Here is an 8207-nt window from a genome sequence, read left to right on the forward strand (position 1 = left end):
CTATGACCTTGCTATGGGTCTAATATCTTCACTGTTGCTTGGGATATACTGGCACTACTGTTAAGAGACACGTATCTGCTCTTCTACAGATGCGATGAGGATCTCTACTGACGTTGAGACACACGTTGGTAAATGTACTGTGCTGTGTGTATATGTCTATATATAACATGAACACAACAGAAACTAAGCTAACTACTGGGACAACATGCTGGAGTTCCTGCAATGACGTTTGTTTGTTTGGCTGCTTTTCCCATCCAACAATCCACTTCTAATATAGTAGAAATCACTTTCTCCAAATATTGCTCCTTCGTTCAGCCATACATAAGAGCTGATATACACTTTGAGTCATTAAATGCATTATAATGGATATAGGTACACCAGATGTCTCATAGCAGTGAATTCATTCATTTTCGATACAGTAGTAAATGGTTAGTACATACTGTCTCTGTGTTAGGTCTTGCTAACATTTTCTCAACAACAAGGCTGTTGCTATTAGAACATTTAATATATTTAAAACATTTTGTACTCTTTAACTATTTGAAGTTGCTGTTTATTGTTATTGGTGCCTTTTATGTTGGATTATAGTGCTACTGTTAAAAGACAAGGGAAAAAAATAATTGTATTCAAGTCCATATTCAACTCATTTTGTATAGTATTACTACTGGATATTGGTACATTAGTGATCCATTTATCATAAACTGTTTCCTGGTTATAGACGCGTAATAGCAGGTTGTATATAAGGCCAAATTCCCAGAAAATTCTCCAAATTCAGCCGTTTAAAATCATTTGAGTGCCTTGGCTCATGCTGAGTTTGGTAAAATTCAATAAAAATGTTGATAAATCATGTGTCATGACTCAGCTGTTTATGCAAGTCCTTTTAATCAGCTTTTCAAAATTACAAAGTGCAAAAAAGGCATTTTAATATTGTCTTGTTCATGGCACTGATTGTTAAATGTTAGTGCCGTCTTCATCAGAGCTCTTTGACATAATCCTCCTCCTTGTCATAATCATGGAAAAACTCACAGCAGGAGAGGTGTTGGTGTGAAAGATGTCCCAGTGGTTGATGAAAGGTCTGCAGTTATGATTCATGCAACCGAGCATCAAGGTCATTTACACGCAGATGACCACTCTGTGTTTTCAGTGAGCAGAAAGAAGGGTCAGGATGAAAAGTGGCTGCTTGGGGTGAGTAAAGGCCAACCTTTCAGCCTGTCATAATTACTGCGATGGGGTACGTGTCTGGTCAGAATACACAGCTCTAATGGTCTGGTGTGACGCTACTCTTAACAGTTCTTTTGTTGCAGGATTATGCTGTGAAACATAGTCAAGTTATTTACATTTTTACATTTTAGGAAATGCACCTTTTTTTGTCCAAAAGATCAATACCACTCTATACCTGTACCAATGCTGAGAGGATAGTACAAAAGTGACCATTTGCAAGCACTGGAGTCTCCAGAAAGTTATGGGTCTTGACCAAGAAATAGTCACCACCTAAAACTGTGACTTGCTGCTTTTATACTTTTTTTTTCTTGACACGTTTTTGTATGGATTAAACCAACAAGATACTATGTGTTAATTAGTGAGCTTTACAGGTGCTGGAAGATCAATTTTGTTACCTTTGGACAGAGCCAGGCTAGCTGTTTCCTCTCGTTTCCAGACCTAATGCCAAGATAAGCTAACAGCCTGCTGGCTCTGGCCTCATTCTTACAGTACAGGCACAAGAGCGTAATCCATCTTCTTCTATCAGTAGAAAAAACAAATAAACATATTTCCTATGCTTACTTGTATCCTAAATTATTTCATGTTTCTGAACATAGGACACAGACAAACTTAAATATCCACATCACAAAGTAATCCCATTTTCTTCCTGCTCTCTCGACTGATTCACTTCTTTGTCACCAAGTCCTCGATCTTTTCTCCTCTACCTCTCCTCTCTCCTCTTTTAACTGTCCAAGAATCTCTCCTTTTCTTCTTGGCCTGAGGGTGCAAGTGGCTGTGGGTGCCAGTTCCATGGACACCAAATGGGAGCTGTAATTATCATTGCTCCAGCACTGTCCTGTCAGTGTGCTCGCCAGCAAAACAAGAGGGATCCTTTGGAAGTCCTGATCAAAAGCTTTGGCCTTTGATCACGAAGCAAAAGGAAAGACCTAAACACTGTGCAAAATCAACGAGGAATGTCCCAAAGAAAGCCCAGTAGAATGGAAATGACAGCCATCCAGAAGGCATCCTCCACTGCTCTTCTGCCATGATGTGTTGATGTCAGGAGCACAGGTGTTTGGGCTGTGTTTGATCTGATAGGTTTATGCAGGGGACTGAGTAATGCAGTGATGTTTGTGCCTGTCAGTGTGTCTGTCAGATAGCACCTGGTAAGGTGCACAGAAATGTGTACACACACTGCACATCACCATAAACATCAGTTGCATCTGGGTATTCTGCATGAGCAACTAAAAATAGTGTTTAAAGTGAAGGTTACTTTGAATACTTCAATTTGCAGCTGAGTGACAGAAAAACGTAATAATAGAAATCCATTTTGAGTGCCTTAGCCAAAATCTACAGGGGCACAAGTCATGCTGCTTCAGTGACAACAAACCTCAGCCTCTGGAACCTTTGAAACCCTGTGTGGTCATTTTCTCTCACAGTGACTGAAAAGAACTGTGGTGGGTGGGAAAGAAAAAAGAGCCCCTCGCTACTCATAATACCAATCTTATGTATGTAGACGAAAATGGGGGGGTTGGGGGTGGCAGACAGACTAAGGCACAATTTTAAAGCGCTTATTGAATTGCCATTACAGCTCCTGAGACTAATTGTGGCTGTTGTGTGTCTCTCGGTGGCCTACGGGGCTCTGGAGTGGGCCTGTATGCTCTTACTCAGTGGGGTTTTCAAACCGAGTGGCCCTGAAAGAGAACAGGACCACCGTAGATCAATGGCAAACCTTTCACTCTTTCACAGGCCCTCGCTAATCCTTCTCATTTGTCTGCCATTTGTTGAGGCACATTCACAGTTCCCTGAATTTAGGATTAGGCCTTGTTTTGTTACAAAAACAGCCCAAGTTATAATACTGAATAGCTGGACTGAAGGGTGGACGACAGATGAGTGTGCATGTGAGTTTTTTCGAGCATGTGTGTGTGTATGGTTATTGGCTATGCACTATATTTATGGCCAAATTCATGGCAATACAGAACCTATTCAACGTTTTGTCTTGATTGTAATGTCAATGATAAGTAAAGAACAAATGATAGTTGGTCTGGCAGAGAATTTAGTTGTAGCGTTAAACGTTTTAACACAGACGTAATTAGGCCTGTTACATTTTTGTCTTAATGTGGAAAGAAGTGACAAGACCAAAAGTGAATGTGTGAAATATCGATACATAGTCATGCATTGACTATATAACTGTTTTATAAATTAGAGTTACATTTTTTCAGGGAACATTGTGACATAACCACAGCTTGTCTATTCACTGTTCTGAGTCTCCTTTTACAAATAAATATTTCATAAAGGAGAGGAAAAACATGAACAAATTGATTCATCACAGTGAAATACCTGCAAAGGAAACACAACTTTATGAAAGTTATAACAATTCCCTTTGAAGCCCAGAATTTGTCTCCACTGTGCTCTCTCTGAACCCAAGACTGTGCTCAGGCAGTCTTGGCAGCCTGCAGCAGAGCTATCAGACTGAAGCCTTCTCATCACTGAGTGGATTAGTGTTCATGTCTGAAGCCACTTACTGGACATTAGACAGGGCTGCTGAGTGGCACATACACCACATTTCCCCTTAAGCCCTCCCATGCCACGCTGCAGGTATGTGGTGCCGACTGGCCAAACCCCATTTCAGGCATTCTCTGGATGCCTGCTGTCGTGCCAGACACCAGGGGACAAGTCGAAGAGTTGGATGAAAAAATGATTCAGAAGTGTGTGAATCAGAATAGATGAGAGAAGAAGTAAGGAAAGTAAATTAGTGTAATCTAATATGGATGCATAGAATAAAAGGTTTGGGTTAAATTTAGGGAGGGACAAAGTGCAGACGTGGATGTCAAAGTGTCTAAATACTGCACTGAAAGCACAGGTGCTGAAAACATTTTTAGTTTTCACCAAATGATTTGGACCTAAAAATAACAATCTGAATAAAAATACATTTAGTAGTTTTCTTGCCAAATGTGGCGAAAATGCAAAGGCTGATATCATTGTCAGGTGTGTATGGAAAGTATGAAGCTGGAGTCAGCACGGGGGTATCTTAGCTTAGCATACAGCCTGAAAAAATAGACAAACCTAAAGCTCACTAATTAACATGTTTTATAACTCAAGTGTAAAAGGGTAAGTCATGGTTTCAGGTGGGGTTGTGTGCTGAGAATATGTCCTGGCCTGGTGCAGAGACTTCCCAGTGTCCGGCTGTCACCGTGAGGTTTCCAAGCAACCGGCAGAAACTTAGATTAACAAACCACATATAATGTGTTAATTGTTGAGCAGCAGAGGTGCTACTAAGCAGATTTTCCTTTAAACTTTGGACACAGCCAGCCTAGTTGTTTCTGCCTGGATCCAGTTTTTACACAAACCTCAGCTAATTAGCTGCTAGCTGCAGCTTCAGTGTGGTGTACAGATATGAGAGCGAATTCATCTTTTCTTCTTACACTCCACAGGAAATACATGCAATACAAGTCCCTTAGTTCTCTACCACTGCTGATATTTGCTAATATGTCAGAGCAGATGTTTCACTGTAAAAAGCAGAAATAATATGAAATAATAATCAACCTGTTTACATCAAATAGATGAAAACATGAGAGCATGGCTTTGCTGTAAAAGGCTAACAAAAATGCTAGCAGGTACATAATTACAGTTGTTTGAGGATACATCTGTATGTCTGAACAGAAATCATCTTTCTCTCATTCTGGGTCAATATGTTAGTGTTTAGAAAGACAAGCATCAGTGCATCTTTCTATTTTATGTAGCACCATCTACTGCTGGTGATACTAGGATCCCACAGTTTTTTTAAAAAGGTTATAATATAACATTTTTTTCTGTGTCATTAAGTCAGGATGGGAAGCAGCTTGCCCTGCTTGCACATGCCCACATGCATATAAATCAAAGACCAATAAGGCTAGCTGGTTATACCACAGTGACCAGTGTTTTGTCACACCACTGTGGTGACTACTTTAAAAACTGTTGCTTTTATGTTAAAATTTAGGGGATTAAAAAGTTTTAAATATAAAAAATTAAAGAAAATAAGGAGGTGATCACTGAAAAAGTGGTGGCAAACCACAAGGGCACTGTCTTCTTCTATAGAGTTTGGCCAGCTGAGGCAGGCCAGCCACATGTTGGCCATTGTCCCAGTCAACATCATGAGGTTGTCTTTGGCTGTTAGTGACTGGAAAAGACCAAAGTCAGTGCCGCTATTGCAAAGTTTGAATTATGCCAAAGCCCAACCACCCTGCTCCTCAAGCCCCGCTGTGTGTGAAGTAATTCTTCATGCCAGTGAAACCAGACAGACTCTGTGTTTTGTCACTGTACGCATGGTGCTATTTCTTCAACACTGCAGTTTTTTACTTCAAAGATTAACAGGTGGATGTTCTTGCTTAACACTCATGCACAATGTCAAAATGTGCTTTATTTTTCTTGCAAGAATGTTTGATATAAAGCAAGTGAGAAGGTTTTTATTGGATTAAAAACCTGTGGCTTGTAAACTGACAATAAGCATGACATGGAAATACTGGCTTCCTCTCTCAAGATCTGTCATGTTACAGTAGAGAAAACTTAACACAGACTCAAAAACTTAAGGATGCTATGTCCACTCCAACTGAAAGGTCTAATCCTGACTAATACTAGAAAAACAAGCATGTTAAAATAAAAAGTTTGTGCATAATAAATAAATATTAAAAGCATATATAGATAGATTGTGGAACAGCAATAATGAATTTTAGGTTAAATGCATTATAGCAAAAGAGCTGCGTTTTAAAAAGCTGTGAGGTTCAACTGCAGGCCAAAGTCAGGGGAGCAAATCACTGCTGGCTTGACATTTTTGCACATGGAGGTTTAAACACATGATCGTTGCTATCACTAGCACTTCTAAAATCGTACTTGTGTAATTATTCAATGTTTATGTGTTTACTGAGCTGCCCCTCTTGGCTCATAGGTCAGCCACAGTCATATGTTGACATGCCTTATTTATGACTTCTCAACAACCTCTAAGTTTTCTCAACAGCAACCTATAAATGTTTTGTCTTCTATAATGCAGAAAGAAAGGAAACAGTCAAGCCAGAGTCAAGCGTGTTGCAGACGACAGCACTTGAATTGAGAGCTCTGTCTGAGGTTTCACCCCAAACCTGAAAGATTCTGGAGAAATATGGTGCTGTTGCTTTCAATATGGTTAACCCAAATTACAAAATTGCCTCACATAATAATACAGATTGCAATGAAGTAATGTCAAGTTCTATAAAAGGCTGGGGCACCATTATTCTATCGAACAGTACTGCCCATTATAAGAACATATCAATAACTAGATATTCTATATCATTGCTACATGCTTCCATATAAACATGTCTCCAATTTTGTAGTAATCTAGGAACCAGAACATTCAAGTCTCCTCATCCTAACTGAAAGATGCTTTTCACATATTCCTGTTGCACATCATAAATTACCCATAATTTATATAACCCCACCAAAAATTCACTTTATTATTGGTAAGTTGATACTATGTTAAAATTGAGTAGTTAGTTTTAATGTACCATAGAAAGCAAAAAAGTGTTGTTACAGTAGGTAGATTCATACTTCACACTTCACACTGAATCTGAACTTATGGAGTAGCGGCACCCTCTGATGGTCAAATGGCTGAGCAGCTTTATAAAGCTTACAGTGAACTCTGGTCCCCTCTGCTGGAAATCATGCCAAACTGACCATGGTAAATGTGCATAGACAAAATATTGCATTAGATGATATACAAATGTGGATATGGAAACAAATGAGTTAAACAAAACCAACAATAATCAACACTACAGAGTGTGTGAAAATAGCCCCAAACACTGCAAAGTGATGGCAAAACTTTGAAAAGCCTCAACAAAATACACACAAAACAATATATGACAAACAATATGCACCATGACTATGAATATACAGTATCTCACAGAAGTGAGTTCACCCCTCACATTTTTGTAAATAATTTATTATATCTTTTCATGTGACAACACTGAAGAAATGACCCTTTGCTACAATGTAAAGTAATGAGTGTACAGCTTGTATAACAGTATAAATTTGCTGTCCCCTCAAAATAACTCAACACACAGCCATTAATGTCTAAACCGCTGGCCACAAAAGTGAGTACACCCCTAACTGAAAATGTTCAAATTGGGCCCAAAGTGTCAATATTATGTGTGACCACCATTATTTTCCAGCACTGCCATAACCCTCTTGGGCATGGAGTTCACCAGAGCTTCACAGGTTGCCACTGGAATCCTCTTAGGATTAGGTCACGTGAAAAGATATAATAAATTATTTACAAAAATGTGAGGGGTGTACTCACTTCTGTGAGATACTGTATGTAAAATTAGTCAAAATGGGCAGAAAATGGTTAAAAAGACATCAAACTACAAAGAGACACATAACAACCACAAAAAGACGCACTAACAACAAATCACGTGGTTGTTCCTGCGAATGTAGGAGATACAGGGCTTAACTACATGAGTTGTGACTGTGAAAATACTAACACTTACACCTTAACCCTATAGTTACTGTCATTGGCTTCCTGTATGTGAGAAGCTATATGTGTTAAAGTGTGAACTGTGAAAACGCAAAATGATCTCCAAGTAATAGTTTGAAATGTTCTTCAAATAGATCCACTGGCAAAAATCTTGATGCCATTTTTTTAAATCAAATGTATAAATATAAAGTTTATTTATTATGACAAAGTAATATCCACACAGAGGGAAAGACACTCCAAAGTTGTAATAGGTATCTTACTTTCTATTTCCCACTAATGACTAAACAAATCTCATCTGTCAGGGATTTATAAAACAAAAAGGTGACTATCTTACACATTTACTCATTTGAAACTAACTCCCATTATGTTTTGTGATGAAATACATCCAGTATAAACTATGAGAGAAATACATCCTAAATGGTGCACAGTGAACAAAAAGAGGCAGGAAGTGTCACGTATTCAAAACACAAATTGAAAATGTGCAAAACAGGGGAAGGGGCAAGACGGGAAGTCAACATGTATAAAA

Source organism: Mastacembelus armatus, chromosome 4 (assembly GCF_900324485.2).
Source record: "Mastacembelus armatus chromosome 4, fMasArm1.2, whole genome shotgun sequence".
NCBI lineage: Eukaryota > Metazoa > Chordata > Actinopteri > Synbranchiformes > Mastacembelidae > Mastacembelus > Mastacembelus armatus.